Here is a 19,817-nt window from a genome sequence, read left to right on the forward strand (position 1 = left end):
ACAAACAAATCTGTCTTAGAAGAAGTACCACTGGAATGCTCGTAAGGAGCAAGGACGGCGAGAGTTCATCTCACATACTTTGGACATGTTATCAGGAGGGATGAATCCCTGGAGACGGATATCATGCTTGGTAGAGGGTCAGAGGAAAAGAGGAAGACCCTCGATGAGATGGACTGACACAGAGGCTGGAAAGTGGGCTCAAGCATAACAATGACTTTGAGAATGGCTCAGGATCAGGCAGTACTTCATTCTGTCGTACACAGGGTCGCTGTGAGTCAGAATCGACTCGACTTCAGTAACCCATACTGAAGGCTGTAGTCTTTGCTCTTCATCAGTGAGTGCTTCAAGTCCTTCACTTTCAGCAAGGAAGGCTGTATCATTTTCATATCACAGGTCTTTAACGAATCTTCCTTTAATCCCTGCGATTCGTGACACCCCCATTCTTCATATCGTCCAGCTTCCTGGATTATTTGCTCGACATGCGGTGAAAGGATACAGCCCTTACACACGGCTTTCCTGACCTTAATGACAACAACAACCCTCCCTCATGCATCAATGTCTTTCACCAACCAGGAAGCCCCTAAAGCATCAGTGTCCAGGGCTTTTATTGGAGGGGTCTCATAGCAACTCCATAATCAAACTCCAGCCCTTCTCTCCCGAGGCTGGTAGATATTATGAGGTTGATATCACACCACAGGGTGGTCTTTCAGGCGTGGCCAGCCCATACCCAAGAGTCACCTGATTAGCATAACCTGTTAGGTAGGTGTGGTCTAGAGACCTCATCAAAAACATTTCAAGCAGGGGAATTTCCAAGACTTTAGAGGTTCTCTCTTAAAAACCAAAGACAAAGACCAAATTGTTTAAATAAGTTGTCCCCACAAGACCTCCAAGGACAATACGACTAGGCAGGACCAACTACACAATTTGTAGGGTTCAGTGAAAAATGAAAACGCAAAGCTCCTTGTTCAAAAATTATTAAGAATTTTAGATGGCAACAGCGCAGCATTAAACCAACTGCATGCCCACAAAGCCAGGCCTGCCACTGGGTAAATTCTCCTGAGAACTTAATCCGGCCCTGCAGTGGATTAATTACTTCAGTGTGTGGACCTTCTAGCCCTGGTCTTGTAACACCCACCCACATGACTGTGTGACAGGGTAATTGTGGCCCACCAAGGGGACTGGTCAGTTGTGCCCTAAAGGAGAATCAATTCCAGAGCAGAAAGGAGGAACCCACCACCCAAGGAAGTAGAGACCAGCAAAAGACACTCAGCAGCAGGAGATGGTGCAGTGGGCTTCCCTGCCCAAGGAAAAAGAAAGCTGAATGCCTTTGGGCAGATACTGAGGGCCAGGGAGAAGCGTGCCCGTAAGCACAGCCAGGGAGAGGCTATCCTTTTGGAAGAACTGTATCCTGAGTGTTCTTGAGCCTGAAACATAACTGTTACTTCCATAATAAACCCCATAATTGTGAGTGTGATCTGTGAGTTCTATGTGGTCACTGCAATGAATTATCAAACCCAGCAGAGAAGCAGAGTGCTGTGGGAAGGACAGTTGGTGTCAGAACTGATAAAGAGGGTGCAGAAAGGAGGCTTGTCTGGCCTCCACCTCATGGGAGTCAAACTTGCACTGTTGAGCTTGGTTCTCCTTCCCCCTTGTAGGTTGCAGGAGGTCTGACACCTCCCTCACGCCGGTTTTTTTTTTTTTTTTTCCTATAAGTCAATCCAATAATACTGCTTTGTTGTGGTTAAATAGCTCAGATAACTCCAAATGCGGGGGGGGCGGGGCATAAGAAGAACCCAATCTGTGGAGCCAAGACAGATTTGAGTTTAAATCCTGGTTATTCCACTTACCTGTGAACTGGAACCTCTCAACCACTTCAAGTCTCAATGCCCTGTTCTGCAAAATGGAGAAACTACCACCTTCTCTGCAGGGACACTGGTGGAAATCCAACAAAATAGTATATAGGAGATGCCTAGGCACGTAATTTATACTCGACAAATGTTGGTTCCATTTAATTTCAAAGATTACTGTGTCTTCTTCAGCCTCCTAAAATGATCTAGATTTGTGCTGTACAACATGGGAGCCACTAGCCACGTGGAGCTGTTGAGAGCTTGAAACGTGGCTAATCCAAATCAAAAATTGATTTTAAAGACTTAATATGAAAAAAAAAAAGTAAAAGATCTAATCAATATTTTTATATTAATTACACGTTGAAATAATACAACAGATACCCAAAAAAACCCAGTGCCGTCAAGTCGATTCCGACTCATGGCGACCCTATAGGACAGAGTAGAACTGCCCCATAGTGTTTCCAAGGAGCGCCTGGCGCATTCGAACTGCCGACCCTTTGGTTAGCAGCCATAGCACTTAACTACTACGCCACCAGGTTTAACCCAACAGATATGCTAGATTAAATAAAATGTATTATGAAAATTAATTTCCTATGTTCTCTTTCCTTTTTAAATGCAGTTACTAGAAAACTTAAAATTGTCTATGTGGCTCATATTATATTTCTATTGGATGGCACTGATGAAGACAGTAAGATACTCCAAACATGTGAAATAGAAGGGGAGAGTTTAGCTCTCTACACTAGAAAACCAGCCTGGATAAAGAGATGACACTAGCAACCAACGTCACAAAACAATTTGTGTACTAACTGCTCAGTGAGAAACTAATTTATCCTGTAACTCTCAATCACAATTTAAAGAAAAAAGATGACACTATACCCATCCTATAAAATTATTTAGCAAGAAGCTAAGATATAAGACAGAAGGTAAACTTTCACACTTTTTACCGAGTGAAATTAAAATACAACTAGCATGTCTGAACGGAACCTGCGTTTCTTTGCCTTTAAGTGTCTAGAAAGTATTGAGAGACTAGTTACTCATTTCCTCTCCCAAATGGTTCTTTTAAATCATTTAACTCATTTAATAATTTTAACTTCCTTAACTAAAAGCAAGTTATAACAAAGACATGAATAAACTGACTTTAAGAATTCCTCAATTAGTCAACTCTTTAATCAGTCAATAAATTCCATGTACTAACCAACCACTTCCAACTTACCACTGAGTCAACAGTATAAAAGATGACTAATTAAAAACGAAGACTGGTATGTGGCCTCAAACACACCTTACAACCCTTCTTAAAATCTTCCATGCAAAGTTTTAACAAACGGCTTAACTACACGTCTGTCTGAATCTAGGACAAAGGTAGAGATTGGGTGGGGCATTCCATTTCTACACAGAGAGGACCACGGAAATTTAGTTCTGGTTTTATCCCAAATAATTCTTAAGCCCACATCAACAAGTTCTGATTAGGTTTCAGCATAAGTGGTCCCGTGTTTTAACTCCCTTAGTATTATTTTTTAACTATTCTTTTGGTCAAAATCTAAATCATAACCTTGGATAAGGATCTAGAAGAGAACTGAAGTTTAGGCAAAGAAGCATAATAAATAGCAAGACTGGTAAAGTAGAGGGTCAGTGGAAAGGAGGAAGACCCTCAGCAAGATGGACTGGCACTGTGGCTGCAACAACGGGCTCAAGCACAACAACCATTGTGAGGACGGTCAAGGACTAGGCAGCGTTTTGTTCTGTCGTACATACAGGGTCGCTATGAGTCGGAACAGGCTCGATGGCACCTAACAACAACATGTTTTTCAGCGATATCCAAGAGAAGTAACTTTTTTTAGAAATATATGGAGCAATTTATTTTCTAATACTTCACCCTTAACTCATTAAATTATTCCAACTCATTACAATGCTGAAAATGTCAGCCTGAGCACTTTTCAACACTCTCAACTTTAAAGGGAAAAAATGAAAACCTAATCACTCATACAGACAAGAGAAAAGGAACTATCTCACCTTTATAGTCTCAAAATGTGCTTCCCTAATTGGACTGGACTATGGTTTTTTTATGGGATAGAAAATGATACTGGGGAAAAAGGGGCTTCTTACATCAAGTAAACACATGAGACTATGTTGGTATCTCCTGTCTATAGGGGAGATGAGAGGGCAGAATGGGTTAGAAGCTGCCCGAATGGACACGAAAAGAGAGTGCGGAGGGAAGGAGTGCGCTGTGTCATTAGGGGGAGAGCAATTAGGAGTACAGAGCAAGATGTTTATAAATTTTTCTATGAGAGTCCGACTCGGTTTGTAAACGTCCACTTGAAGCACAATAAACATTTTGTTTTTTAAACGTGCTTCCCTATAACCAGCTTTCCCACTTGTACAAAAAGAGCTATCTCTAGCAGAGCCATGTCAGAGATTACTTGTATTACGACTAGAAAACAGTCACGCAAATGTCCAAAGTTTCCAACTTTTATTTTCTATTCTAGGAGCTTCTCTTTCACATCCTCTCTGAAAAATTCACACAGGAAATCTTGAGCACCTCACATTTATTTTATTTTACCACATGCCTGGAAATACAATGGGCATTTTGGATTTAGGAAAAAAAAAGGCAAAATGGTTGTCCGTGAGAAGTCTCCAATCTCCTGGGGAAAAAAAAACACACTTAAAGTAACTGCTAGTAAATCAAGGTACAAGAGTGGAAAGGAATATTCTCATATATTGCTATTGGCAAAGTAAAATGATTTAAAAAAAAAAAAAACAAGTCCCTGTATTTGACACAGAATGCCGTTATCTGGGAATTTATCCTACAGAGATATTCTAGGATGAGGATTTTATATAGAAATGTTCATCATACAGCTCACTGTTTATAACAGTAAAAAATTAAAACAACCTCTACATCCAAAAGTGCAAATTATTACCAGGAACTGCCATTACCAAGCTAGCTGTCATCAAGGACTCTGATTCATGGCAACCTCACTTTAAAAAAAAAACCCATTGCTGTTGAGTCAATTCCAACTCACAGCGACCCTATAGGACACAGTAGTGCCCCAAAGCGTTTCCAAGGAGTGGCTGCTGGATTCAAACTGCCTATTCTTTTGGTTAGCAGCCGCAGCTCTTAACCAGTACACCACCAGCGTTTCCAACCTCACTTTAGGCAGCCATTAGAAATAAGTAGTAGACAAACATTTAACACAGAAAAATAGTCACCCTATAGTAAGCTAAAGCATATTATGAAACATGTACACCATGACAACATGGATATATAAAAAGCACATTTATATATGGAAAAAAGAAATATGTACACTGATATTATACTATACACATATAATAATATACTACTACTACTAGTGTAATGGTTAAACGTGTGGCTGCTAACGGAAAAGTTGGTGTTTTGAACCACCAGCAGCTCCACAGGAGAAAAGACCTAGCAATCTGCTCCCATAAAGATTTACAGCCTACGAAACCCTCTGTCATACAGGATCGCTATGACTTGGAAATGACTTGATGGCACACAACAACATACTATAAGATACATACTAACACATACATTGTAGGGTAATGGACCTAGTGTTACCCAAAGTAAGGTGGCCTTACTAGGAATGAGGGCTATCACTGCAGATATGTCAGATGGGTCTTGGTTGAAAGCAGAGAATACCGGGAAGATGTTTACCTGTGTTTTATTGACTACGCAAAGGCATTCAACTGTGTGAATCATAACAAATTTCAGATAACGTTAAGAAGAATGGGAATTCCAGAACACTTAATTGTGCTCATGTGGAACTTGTACATAGACCAAAAGGCAGTCGTTTGAACAGAACAAGGGGATACTGCATGATTTAAAATCAGGAAAGATGTGCATCAGGGCTGCATCCTTTCACCCCACCTATTCAATCTGTATGCTCAACAGATAATCCAAAGAGCTGGGCTATATGAAGAACGACAAATCATCAGGATTGGAGAAAGACTCGTTAACAACCTTCAATATGCAGATGACACAATTTGCCTGCTAAAGGGAAGAGGACTTGATGTACTTACTGGTAAGGACCAAAGACTAGCCTTCAGTATGGATTACACCTCAGTATAAAGAAAACGAAAATCCTCACAACTGGACGAAGAGGCAACATCAAGATACATGGAGAAAGGCTGACGATATCAAGGATTTCATTTTACTTGGATCCACAATCAACACTCATGAAAGCAGCAGTCAGGAAATCAAGCGACATACTGCACTGAGCAAATCAGCTGCAAAAGACCTCTTTAAAGTTGTCAAAAACAAATATGTCACTTTGAAGACTAAGGTGTGCCTGCCCCAAGCCATGGTGTTTTCAATCGCCTCACATGCATGTAAAAGCGGACAATGAATAAGGAAGACCAAAGAAGAATTGATGCCTTTGAATTTTGGTGTTGGCAAAGAATACGGGATATACCATGGAATGCCTGAAGAATGAACAAGTCTGTCTTGGAAGAAATACAGCTAGAGTGCTCCTTAGAAGTGAGGATGGTGAGACTTCATCTCATGTACTCTGTAAACGTTATCTGGAGATAAGACATCATGCTTGGTAAAGGGTCAGAGAAAAAGAGGAAGACCCTCAATGAGATGGACTGACACAGTGGCTGCAACAATGGGCTCAAGCATAACAACAACTGAGGATGGCACAAGACTGGACAGTATTCTGCTCTGTTGTACGTAAGGCTGCTCTGAGTCAGAACCAACTTGACAGCACCTAACAAGAAGAACAAGGTGATCTTTATCCTTGGCTCCAGAGAAATAACCATTGCAATAACTGAGGTGCCTTGGTCTAGAATTTCCAGGCCACACCTGAGAATTTGTGCTGGCCAGACCAGAAAACACTCACCTAGAAGGCCGATATCAACTAGCCTCAGGAGGCATAATTTAGCCTACAAACAGGACTGGCCAATAAAAGCCTTGACTCCAGAGGCTAGGGGTTTCCTGGCTGTCAAAACATCTGCTCTCAGAAGGCTAGTGCATCCCTTGTGGCATGGAAGTTCTGGGCTGGGAACCCTCCCAGAACCTCACCTTGCATGTCTCTTTGTTTGCATCTTTTTTGGCTGTGATATGGTATACTCTCTGTGGGATTCCGCAAGTCCTTCCCACGAATCACTGAACCCAAAGGGCAGTACAATTCAGCAGAGCAGGAAGTTACAGTGTCCTGTGGACTCCCCAGCTGGCAGCTGGCATCCTGAAGGGCAGTGGAAAACCAACTCCAAGTTTGTGGCCAATAGAGCAGAAGGTTGGGGTAACATGTGGACTCCCCAAACCTGCGGCTGGCATCTGCTTATTTGGCAGTCTGAAGGACAGTGTCCTTTTAACTTGTAAGCTCCGAGCTTGGGTCAGAGAGACAGTGCCACGAGGGTTGCTGGCTACGAGGATGAGAAGTGGAAAGGCGTGGTGGACTGGTCAACCCTCATCTTCTGGGGACCGGATTCCTGCTGGTCCTTACCACAAAACTGGCAGTGAAGGTGGGAGTGCCTCTCACTTCACACATATGCTACTGTTAACATCAACTATCTCTAAATGACAGCATTATATAAATATCCGTTTTCTTCTTACGTTTCTCTATTTCCTGGATTTTATATAATGATTATGGATTACCGGATAAGGATGTAAAAAAATACGCAGCCAAGTGATTCAAACTACAAGAAGTGATGATGATGATAACTATAATAACTAATATTTAATTAACATCTAGAATGTGCTAGGCATTGTCCTACATGCTTTACATTAATTCACTTAATCCTAACAAACGGAATTATTATTCTCCCCATTTTAGAGACACTGAGGCACAGAGAAAAAGTAACTTTACCAAGATGACACAGCTAACAAGTGGCATAGCCAGGATACAAACCCTGGCAACCAGACCCTTATATGCACACACTTGATCTCATGTGCAACTATCGACAGGTGAGAGAGAACCCTGTCCGAGGCAGGAGAATTTTGCTAAAGATCCAAGTTGCAGCCGGGAGCTATGAATATGCCTAGCTAACCATTCAGCATCCACATCACAGCAAGCTTGCTTTCTGCTATTCGGCATCATGTACACCATTCTCAGAACGTGATGCAAACTTGACTTTTTGTAAAAATTTACTGAGACTATGCCAACTGCTATTAACTGTGACAAAAGTAAAAATGTCTAGGAAACTAATAATTCTTAACCATAAGATAGAAATCTGTTAAACAGAAAAATAAGCAAAACATCAAAGTTGGCAAAGACGTAAATCTGACATGAACAAGTTCACCATTGATTCCAGTAAAAAAAAAAAAAAAGAAAACTTTAAAGTGCCACCAAATTAGTCTTAAAGTATAAACATCAAAACACTTCATCTTAAGCAATCTCACGGTCAGGCGAATCAATTGTATTCTTTCAGTCTTAAGCACAAATAACTGTAGCGTCATCTTCCCCACATAAATCTACCTCTTCTGGGTTATCTTCAGACGTTTAATATAAATAAATCACTTTGTAACTGTAAGCAATTTATGTAATGAGTATAACATGAAAAATAATGTGCTCAGTGTTTCAATTTCAAAACCTGAAATTACTTGCTTCTCAAGGAAGGGTCAGCAAGCCACACAACACACAGTGTAGTGAAAAACGCACCTAAATGAAGTCCAAAGATCTAGATCCTGGCCCTAGCTCAGCTACTACCAGTCTCACTCAGTGGCTGTACAGCCCCACTTCGTGTCTTTAGTTCTGGCATGGAGACTCCCGTATCTCTGCTACCCCCAACGACCAGCTGAACCTACAACTTCCCGAGATGGGACATCAGTATTTTTTTTAAAGCTTCAACAGCGGTTCATGCAGGCAATTAATACTGAGAACTAACTGCTAGGCTGTGTTTCCTTATTTGTAAAACAAGGTCTGTGATTACTCATAACACTGTTCGAGAAGAAAATAAGATGACATCTGAAAGTCATTTAGAAAGTGTTATACAATAACAAATAACAGGTATCCTAACTGGTAACTGAAAGCAGAGAGACCAGATGGAAACTCTGGATAACTACAAAGGACAGGACTAGGCCACCAGGAGGAAGCTCTTCTCAACCACCTGATAATATTGTATATATGATCTATGACAAGTTCAGTCCTCGTGATTCCAGGCAAGGTAGCGTTTCTAAATACAGTCAAAAGCACACAACATCCGTTCAGGCAACGTCGATGACCCCATAAGGTTATAATGGAGTTCAAAATCCCGATGGGAGAACGGGACATAGCTGATTTAGGCAGGCTGCCCTCGACAATCACGACGATCCTCAAAAACAAAGAAAAAATTCTCCAAACTGTTAAAGGATCATCTCCACTGAAAGCTACAAGGCTAACAAAAATGTGGGAGGAACCCATTATCAGACAGGAGAAATCACTAAGAATGTGGACTGAGGACCAAACACAAAAGAGAATCCCTCTCAGCACGCTGACGACCACTTAGACACAAAGCTTATTCAAGATGCTTGAAACAAAAGCAGGACCACAGGACAAGACCAAATTCAGCGCTAGCTCTGGGTGGCTCAAGCACGTTCAACGTTTCTCGCTGCGTAACGTCCAAGTGAGTGGTGACTCTGCGAGGCCTGATGGGAAGGCAGTAGAAGAATGTGCTGAAATCTTAGATAAACTACCTGGAAAAGCAGGTTATCTGCCCCGTGGAATTTTGAATATGAACACCTTCTTGTTCTGGACGTGAATGCCTGACAGGACCTTCCTACTGTGTTTGCACAACACCCAAATCACCTCCCCTCATATTTCACAACACACATCGCCGACATTATACAACGCACGGCCGTATTTCACAAGGCACATCGCGGACGTTAGACGATGCACGGCTGTATTTCACAGAACATATCGTGGACATCAAATGATGCATGGCCGTATAATATTCTTAACAGTAGTCATACAGAACTATGGTTCTTTTATCAGTAAACAAATCACCGCCCCTAGTATTTCACAGAACATATCGTGGACGTTAGACGACGCATGGCCATGTAATATTCTTAACAGTAGTCATAGAGAATTATGGTGCTTTTATCAGTAAACGTTTCAAGGTAAGTACTAAATGTAATCACCTAGACCTATGTTAAGGAGCCCTGGTGGCACAAGAGTTAAGAGCTGGGCTGGCTAACCAAAAGCTGGTGGTTCAAAACCACCCAGTGGCTTAGCGGGAGCAAGATCTGGCAATCTGCTTCCATAAAGGTTATATCCTAGAAAAACCATACAGGACCGGGTTTTCTAGGCTGTAATCTGTCATACGGCGTCACGACAAGTCAGAATCCACTGAACAGCACCTAACGATAACAACAAACGTGTTAAAAGTGAGGATGATAAGACGTCGTCTTGCTTGCTTTGGACACATCACAAGGAGGGACCAGTCCCTGGAGAAGGACATCACGCTTGGTAAGGTAGACAGTCAGCGAAAGAGGGAGACCCTCAATGAGATGGGTAAACACAGTGGCTGCAACAACGGGCTCAAAGCAGAACCAGGCAACATTTAGTTCTGTTACACATAACGTCTGCTCTGAGTCACAGCCGACTCAACAGCACCTAACAACAAGACATACATAGTCCTAAGCAGGTTCATGTTTCGTAAGATCTTACACCAAACTAAAATCAAACACACTGCCATCTAGTCAATTCTGACTCATAGTGACCCTATGGAACACAGCAGAACTGCCCCATAGGGTTTCAGGGCTTTAATCTTTATGGAAGCAGACTGCCACATCTTTCTTCCGAGGAATGGCTGGTGGGTTCCAACTGCCAACCTTTTGTTCAGCAGCTGAGTGCTTAACCACTGTGCCACCAGGGCTCCTGTATAAGATCTTACCTGACATAATTAGAAATGGGGGGAAAAAAACTACATTCTTATCAAACTGCATATTTTTACATATTTTACATATTTTTAAAGAAACAAAAGAGATTCAAATAAGATAGGTAGCAAAAAAAATTTTAATAGTAAAAATGAAAAGGTTACCTGATTTGTATGTGCACGCTTCCTTTTTAAAAATTTTTCCATCTTAAAACCTAAATTACCGTTCAAAGTTTAACAATAAATGCAAACAGCACAATACTTCTTTAAAATTAATTTATAAAACGCCTTTCATAATCAGAACAACTCAGCAGGGAATATCTGATTTTCTACAGCTAATTAAGATGTGTACGCATTAAAATAACTGATAGTAGCTATAAAGTTCAGTTCTTCTTCACCTTTAGAAAATCTCAGGGTAGTTTAAAACGGCAGTAAATAAGAAAATACCTATACCACAACGTTCTGTTACAAACAATTCTGTCTGAACTAAACCCTGGAAAAAAGTACCTTGACACTTAACTACAAAAAACTAAACTAATTTAAAACTTAAGGTATCCATATTTATAATTTCACTATGCTTCTTGGCAGGCTCTCATCTTTCAAAATTTTGTGAAAATGAAATATGTAAAGCCTAGAACGCATTTCAGGTGGCACAGAGGTTAAGAGCTCGCCTGCTAACCAACCGGCAGTTCAAATCCACCAGCCGCTCTTTGGAAACCCTATGGGGCAGTTCTGCTCTGTCCTATAGGGTCGCTATGAGTCAGAATCGACTTGACAGCAAACCAAACTCAACAGTTTGGTTTGTTTTTGGGTGGCGCAGTGGTTAAAGTGCTAACCAAAGGGTCAGTGGTTCAAACCCACCAGCCGCTCTGTTGGGGAAAGATGTGGCAGTCTGCTTCCGTAAAGATCTACTGCCTAGCAAACCCTACAGGGCGGTTCTACTCTTTCTCATAGGGCCACTAGGCGTTAGAATCAACTCAGGGCAGTGGGTGTGGTTTGGGTTAGAAAGCATTTCGAAAAATGCAAGGTCCTTCCCCCTCACTCCCTATTTTTCTTTAAAAATATTGGTGAAATGCTACACTGTGGTCCACATCCAAAACCAAGTCTTCAGAGAACAGGCCTATTTCTTCACACAACAGATCAAAACAAAGTCTGGAAGTACAAATTAAATCCATGCCCTACAGAGTTCCTTTTTCAGGGTAACTTCCCAAAAATCACAATGACTGGATAACCTATGAGGTCTTTGATGTGTTGTTTTCTCACCGTAATTTTACTTTTATTCTCTGTCAGGTAATCAGGAGTTTTAAGCCTGACTTATAACTCAGTTTAAAAGACTGTTAACCTAATTTGCCTCCATTTTAAATTTATGAGGAGATATTTATTCTTTTAAAATAGAAAATAAGTCACAGTTAATTTTTTCTTTAAAAGGAAATGTACTTGCTATCAACTACAAATTCAAGCTTATTCGATCGATTTGCTGTTAGGTGCCGCAGGGTCGGTTCCAACTCACAGCGACCCTGTGTACAACAGAGGGAGACACTGCCCAGTCCTGCCCCGTCCTCACAGTCATTGCTACGCTTGAGCCCGTTCTTGCAGCCACTGTGTCAGTCCATCTTGTAGAGGGCCTTCCCCTTTTTCGCTGACCCTCTACTTCACCGAGCATGATGTCCTTGTCCAGGGACAAGTCCCTTCTGACAACATAGTCAAAGTACGTGAGGCAAGGTCTCACCGTTCTTGCTTCCAGGAGTCAACTGATAAAAAATACTTATTACTATGTGCTAGATGCCTGTGATACGTCAGTGAACATAAATTCTCTTCCAGTGCGGCTTTAAATAAATCTTCAACTATTTAATACAGTTGCTGTGTAAAAACTTCAACAGCAACCTTTGGAAAACTAAATATGACAAGTATTTTTTAACATTCAACTTTTCTTTAAAACAATACCTCTTCAGAAAGTCTTACACTGAAGTTGTCAGGTTATAACCTTAATGTGGACCAACTGAGGTTCAAATTTACTACAGGAAATAAACAAAACTCAACGGTTTAAGGAGAATAAAATGCCACAACAAACGTCAAGAAAAAGTAAAACCTGCTACAAACTAAAGCATATTATCAAAACCCAGTAAGAAGGTTGTACTGTTAAAGGACAAAGTTGGTACAACAGATGAGAAGACCTTACAGAAACAGTGTGTTTTTCTCTGCTTTTAAAACTGATTGGGTGATCTTACCTAGCAGGTTCTGTTACCTAAGAGCTTGGCATTACTTGTCTCAAATCTCAGATAAGGAAACTAAAATTCAGAGTGGTAAAGTAGCAGATAAAAAGGGAAGATTTAAATATGGAACTGACCGCAACCACATCAGCCTGCAGCTCCCAAGAAAAGTTAGATTTCTAATGTAAAGTGCTGCCCTAAGAATAACAAAAACTAGAAATGGCAAAATGCGATGAAAGAGAGAAAACCCCAGAAAGCTGGCACTGAAAGGCCTGCTGGCACTGCAAGACTGAAAAAGCAATACACCGACAAAATAGTATGCTACATAAGGTGACAACCCACCGAGTATGCCCCCTGAAACCATCTATTTCATAAATCCCAGACATGAGTTAACATCAACTCTTTAAACATTAAATGTTAGCATCTCCGGTCTGAGGGAGAAAAGGCAGAGAAAGGAGTGATGTGGGCGGGGGTTGGCCCATCCCATTTCTGCTCGGCTTTGTCTAACCCGCTGCTGAGAACTCTGACCGACCGACCCACACCTGGAAGCGGGACCTGAGAGAATTCCTTAGAAAGGGCTACGGATGAGGCAGATGCCGAGAGATCGACCCCCGCTCCCGACAGAACAAATGGTTGGTGAAATGATGTCCCCAGCAGCTTTACACCCACTACTTCCCCAGAGGAGCCAGGGCAAAGACTGGGTTTGCAGCACACCGGCTCCTCCCCGCCCGGGGACGCCCCGACGCCCGGCTCCACACCCCCGGCCCCAGGAGGCCGGGCCCCGACGCCCACCGTGTCCCCGCCGCCCCCGGCCCTCGGGAAGGCCCCCGACGCCCCGCTCCACACCCCTAACCCCAGGAGGCTGGGCCCCGATGCCCACCGGGTCCCCGCCGCCCCCGGCCCTCGGGAAGGCACCCGACGCCCCGCTCCACACCCCTAACCCCAGGAGGCCGGGCCCCGACGCCCACCGGGTCCCCGCCGCCCCCGGCCCTCGGGAAGGCACCCGACGCCCCGCTCCACACCCCCGGCCCCAGGAGGCTGGGCCCCGATGCCCACCGGGTCCCCGCCGCCCCCGGCCCTCGGGAAGGCACCCGACGCCCCGCTCCACACCCCTAACCCCAGGAGGCCGGGCCCCGACGCCCACCGGGTCCCCGCCGCCCCCGGCCCTCGGGAAGGCTCCCGGCGGCCCCGCGCGCGCCCCGCCGCCCTCGGCGCTCACCTCCAGGCGCAGGGAGGCCCCGCAGCCTCGCAGGAACTCGCGGATGTTGCTGAGACACTCGCCCTCGCTCCGGGGCTCCGGGTAGACCTGGAACACAGAGCACAAGCGCTGAGCCAGGCCGCGGACGCCCGCGCCCCCGGCCCCGCAGCCCCCTTCCCCGGCCGCCGCGGCGCGGGAGGAGAGCCACCGCTCCTCACCTTCCCTTCTCCTCGGCTGCACCAATCCCTCTGCCCTTCCCTCACCAGGAAGTGGGCCTGGCGCCGGAAGTGACGCACTCAGGCCGCGCCACGCCCGGCCCGCGACCCTTGCTCGGCGCGCGACCTCGCTCTGGCGCGTGGCTCCCGGGGCGCAGCGCTGCCTGGGCGGCCCCGAGGGGCGCGAGCAGCTCCGTAGGGGGCGGGGGAGCACGCCCGGGGAAGGACGCGGTGTTTCTCCTGTTGTCCTCGCCCAGCCCGGCTGGGGCATGTTGTTAGGTGCCGTCCAGGCGGTTCCGACTCAGCGACCCTGTAAGTACAACAACGAAGCGCTGCCTGGTCCTACGCCAGCCTCGCCGTCATTGCTGTGCTTCAGCCCGTTGTCGCAGCCTCCGTGTCAGCCCATCTCGTGGAGGGTCTGCCGTTTTCACTGCTTCTCTACCAAGCATGATATCCTTCTCCAGGGACTGATCCCTCCTGATAACGTATCCAAAGTAAATGAGAGAAGTCTCACCATCCTTGCTCGTAAGGAGCATTCTGGCTGTACTTCTTCCAAAACAAAATTTGTTTATTTTTCTGGCAGCGCAATGGTATAGTCAATACTCTCCTCCAACACCATAATTCAAATGCAGCAATTCTTCTTTGGTTTTTCTTACTCATGGTCCAGCTTTCACATGCATAGGAGGCAATTGGAAACACCAAGGCTTGGGTCAGGGGCACCTTAGTCCTCAAGGTGACGTCTTTGCTTTTGGACACTTTAAAGAGGTCTTCTGCAGCAGATTTGCCCAATGCAATGAGTCAGGGTTAGGGACAATTATTCCAGTGCTATGGTTGGAAATACTTAGCAACATAAACTGCACGTTGTGACTAACGTGCAACGTTTTCTGCAATACAGGCACAATGTGCTTCATGAATGATTGACCAAATCAGCCAATAAGTCAGCTGGGGAGAAATGTTGGCTTATGGAGCCTCCTGAGAGGCAAGAGCTGAGAAGATGGGGCGCTGTAGACTGCCTAGTGCATTTATGGGGTTCCTTCCAAGTCTGGCATTGTGAGGGCCACAGGCTACACGTGGCAAGAAACTAAGAAAATCAGGCCAGTACCAAATTACGAAGAGTAATGGAGGGAGAAACCTGAGACAAAGGCTAATTTTTTATCTAAGGAAGATTTCAACTGGTTATGAAGAAAATTTACATTCTGAACTGCATACGAAAATATTAAGTGCTGGCAGTTACACTAAAGCACAGTCCAGAATTCCAGCATTTGAGGACATTCGAGGCATTTTTGTCCAGTCCTCTAGGGGGACATCACGGTATTCCATCAGGCCGTTCTCAGGAACACTGCGGTTTCATTGCTCAATGTTCCAGTCTTTTAAAATACAAATCAAAACCAGGTGTCAAGGGAGGCGAAGAGGGACCAGATGGGGCATCATTTTTTTTTCCTACAGTTGAAAGATTCTTATGAGAAATTGCTGACATGTATCTCTCCAAATCTAACAGTTTCGTTTTTTCAATGCAACAGCAAAACCAGAGTTGCCTAATCCAATTATTCTTTGCACTTTTTTGCTTCTCTTCTCCCTGAAAGAATTCCGAAAAATTACGTACCACTCACACATATGTATTTAACATCAAAATTGTCTCCTCATAATTTTAAATAGTTGCAAAGGATGTTATTTCTAATGTACTAATACTGGCATTTTAAAATCATACTGTTATGTCCTTTTTAAAAAATATATATTCAGCTCTTCTGGGGATGATGCCTCTTGTTGCTGTTAGGTGCTGTTGCGTCGGTTCTGACTCATAGAGACCCGATGTACAACAGAACGAAACACTGCTGGATCCTCCCAGGCCTGCTCCACCTTCACAATCATGGCTACGTTGATGCCATTGTTGGGGCCACTGTGTCAGTCCATCTCGTTGAGGGTCTTCCTTTTTTTGGATGACCCCTTTGCTTTACCAAGTATGATGTCCTTCTCCAGGGACTGGTCCTTCCTGATAACATGTCCAAAGTAGGTGAGACAACGTCTCGTCATCCTCACTTCTAAGGAGCATTCTGGTTGTGCTTCTTCCAAGACAGATTTGTTCATTCTTAAGACAGATTTGTTTGTCCTTGTGGCAGTCCATGGTATATTCAACGTTCTTCACTAGCACCATAATTCAAAGGTGTGAGTTCTTCTTGGGTCTTCCTTAGTCATTGTCCACCATGCACATGCATATGAGATGACTGAAAATACCATGGTGGGGTTTTTTGGGTTTGGGTCAGGCACACTTCAGTCTTCAAAGTGACGTCTTTGCTTTTTGACACTTTAAAAAGGTCTTTTGCAGCAGATTTGCCCAATGCTATACGTCCTTTGACTTCCGGACTGCTGCTTCCGTGGGCGTCGATTGTGGATCCAAGTTTTTGAATGCCTCAAAACCCAGTGCCGTCGAGTCTATTCTGACTCATAGCAACGCTATAGGACAGAGTAGAACTCCCCAATATGGTTTCCAAGGACCAGCTGGTGGAGTCTAACTGCCGACCTTTTGGTTAGCAGCCATAGCTCTTAACCACTATGCCACCAGGGTTTGGCACTCAAAATGGTCTACCGTTAGAGGTAATGTCCTAGACTGTCCTACAATACACCCTCCAATAAAACTAAGACTATTTTGAACCCCTGGTAACAGAATTGTTTGCTGTATAACAAAAAGGCTGGAAAGGCACCCAAATCTGCATGCGGCACATGCCCATGTTGACCCTGAGGGTTTTGTGCTATGAACCCTTAACTTCTGATGAGGACACCCAAAGCACACAGTCACACACGTGTCAGCAGGGCCTACAGTGTTCCAAGTGTGACAGAGAACACCCAAAGCACACAATCACGTGTCAGCAGGGCCTACAGTGTTCCATGTGTGACAGAGGACACCCAAAGCACACAAACACCCACGTGTCAGCAGGGCCTACAGTGTTCCATGTGTGACAGAGGACACCCAAAGCACACAATCACATGTCAGCAGGGCCTACAGTGTTCCATGTGTGACCAAGGACACCCAAAGCACACAATCACATGTCAACAGGGCCTACAGTGTTCCACGTGTGACACAGGACACACAAACGTGTGAGTAGGGCCTACAGTGTTCCACGTGTGACAGAGGACACCCAAAGCACACACACACACCTGTCAGCAGGGCCTACGGTGTTCCATGTGTAACAGAGGACACCCAAAGCACACAAACACATGTCAGCAGGGCCTACAGTGTTCCACGTGTGACAGAGGACACCCAAAGCACACACACACCTGTCAGCAGGGCCTACGGTGTTCCATGTATGAGTAACAGAGGACACCCAAAGCACACAAACACACACGTGTCAGCAGGGCCTACAGTGTTCCTTGTGTGACAGAGGGCACTCAAAGCACACAAACGCACACATGTCAGCAGGGCCTATGGTATTCCATGTGTGACAGACGGCACCCAAAGCACACACACACATCAGCAGGGCCTATGGCATTCCATGTGTGACAGAGGACACCCAAAGCACACACACACGTGTCAGCAGGGCCTACAGTGTTCCATGTGTGACAAAGGACACCCAAAGCGCGCACACACACGTCAGTAGGGCCTACAGTGTTCCATGTGTGACAGAGGACACCCAAAGCACACACACACACATGTCAGCAGGGCCTACAGTGTTCCCATGTGTGACAGAGGACACCCAAAGCACACAAACACACACCTGTCAGCAGGGCCTATGGCGTTCCATGTATGAGTAACAGAGGACACCCAAAGCACGCAAACACACGTGTCGGCAGGGCCTACAGTGTTCCATGTGTGACAGAGGACACCCAAAGCACACAAACTCACGCCTGTCAGCAGGGCCTACGGCGTTCCATATGTGACAGAGGACACTCAAAGCACACAAACACACACCTGTCAGCAGGGCCTATGGTGTTCCATGTATGAGTAACAGAGGACACCCAAAGCACACACACACCTGTCAGCAGGGCCTACGGCGTTCCATGTGTGACAGAGGACACCCAAAGCACACAAATACACACGTGTGAGCAGGGCCTACGGTGTTCCATGTGTGACAGAGGTGTCCGTGACAGGATCAGGTATGATTTCCTCCTTCACCAGAAAATGGTTGGGAAAGTGTGAAGGCACAAGCACAGAGTCAGAAAGTGAAATAAAAAATAAAGCTTTTTGGAATAATAAATCAAAAGAAAAAAAACACAAAAATGAAAAAGCAAAGAAATGTGTGCACGTGTGTGTGTATCTCCAAGGAATCTAAATACCACAGACATTTAATACTCATCTTCCATCTCAAAAATTTATTCTTTAAAAGTCAAAAAAACAAGAACCAAACCCATTGCTGTCGAGTCGATTCTGACTCAAAGCGATCCTATAGCAGAGTGTAGAGCTGCCCCACGGGGCTTCCAAGGAACGCCTGGTGGATTCGAACTGCCGATCTTTTGGTTAGTAGCCAACCTCTTAAACACTGCATCACCAGGGCTCCACTAACATCAAAATTTTATATTTATTCTTTTCTCTTATAACTTGTTTCCACTCCACTTATCCCCACATAATGGTATCCTAATGTAATATATTTTTATGATAGAAAGCCTCACTGATCACACTATTTTGCAAAAAACCTAAACATACACACTTCAGATTATTAAACTATCTGAGTGTTTTTTTTCCTGAGTTGAATTTATACCAGCATTATGAGTACACAAATGGAAACAATAAATTACAGCTTTTCACGTAAAATAATTATCAAACATAAAAAGTAAAATTTTATCTGGAAATGTATATTTTGATGAGATCTATAGGTCTTTTTTGTAATTAGGCATTTACTCATGGATAACTATCACTTATTGACAGAATGAGATACGGTGCAGTATCAATTCTACTCCTGTCTTGGGCTTTGTTTTGTTTTGCTCTGCAAACACTGAGACACCTCATTCACAAAGATACACGGGAATGGAAGGAGTTCTGTTATGATGTAGCTTAGTCTTTGAAACCTGAGTTATAGCAAAAAATCAGATATGATCATATCTCATCAGTTAACAACTTGATTCAGCTCACCTTCAATCTCTGTGAAAGTTAAAACGTAGTAATAACCCCTCAGTTGTACAATTCCAGCTATTGGGATCATTTGCTTTCTCAACACTATGGATGTTTCTAATTGTCCCTTTGTTTCAGGCCCTGGATGGTTTCCATCTTGAGGCACTGTCCCTTGAGAAGACAGGAAATGGGTGAAAGGTCTGCCTTTCTGGGAAGGGGGAGGAGAGACCTCGTTAAGCAGGGTGTGGGACAGCAGAGATGGCTGAAAGCCTTCCTTGACCTTCCTTCTCAGCGAGTCCATTCTAGGTGAGTAGATATGCAAGCTGAGGATGTAAAAACGGATTCCCTTAAAACTACCCCATACCTGTATATCCCTTGCAAAGTCTTTCTGTAGACATACAGGGAATGTAGCTAGCTCAAAGACCTCTTTACCTAAAACAACATAGCTGTTCGGAAAACTGTAATGCAAGAGTCAAAACTTGATAGTAAGTAGTGTGT

At 44.2% G+C, this 19,817-nt stretch overlaps 1 protein-coding gene across 4 annotated transcripts in view; it reads right to left on the reverse strand.

Annotated features, from left to right (window-relative positions):
* ARHGEF7 (Rho guanine nucleotide exchange factor 7) overlaps positions 1 to 14,333 on the reverse strand; it is a 159,470-nt gene extending 145,137 nt beyond the window's left edge. For 3 of the 4 annotated variants that reach the window (XM_064275222.1, XM_064275223.1, XM_064275220.1), the window contains exons 1-2: positions 14,282 to 14,333; positions 14,085 to 14,171 (exon numbers count right to left, since the gene is read on the reverse strand). The gene's annotated coding sequence lies outside the window, so the exon portion shown is untranslated. Of the gene's footprint in view, positions 1 to 14,084; positions 14,172 to 14,281 lie in introns of those variants that run through there. The other variant, XM_064275219.1, reaches the window with a different exon arrangement.
* Between the last annotated feature and the right edge of the window lie 5,484 nt (positions 14,334 to 19,817).

Source organism: Loxodonta africana, chromosome 23, assembly GCF_030014295.1.
Source record: "Loxodonta africana isolate mLoxAfr1 chromosome 23, mLoxAfr1.hap2, whole genome shotgun sequence".
Taxonomy (NCBI): domain Eukaryota; kingdom Metazoa; phylum Chordata; class Mammalia; order Proboscidea; family Elephantidae; genus Loxodonta; species Loxodonta africana.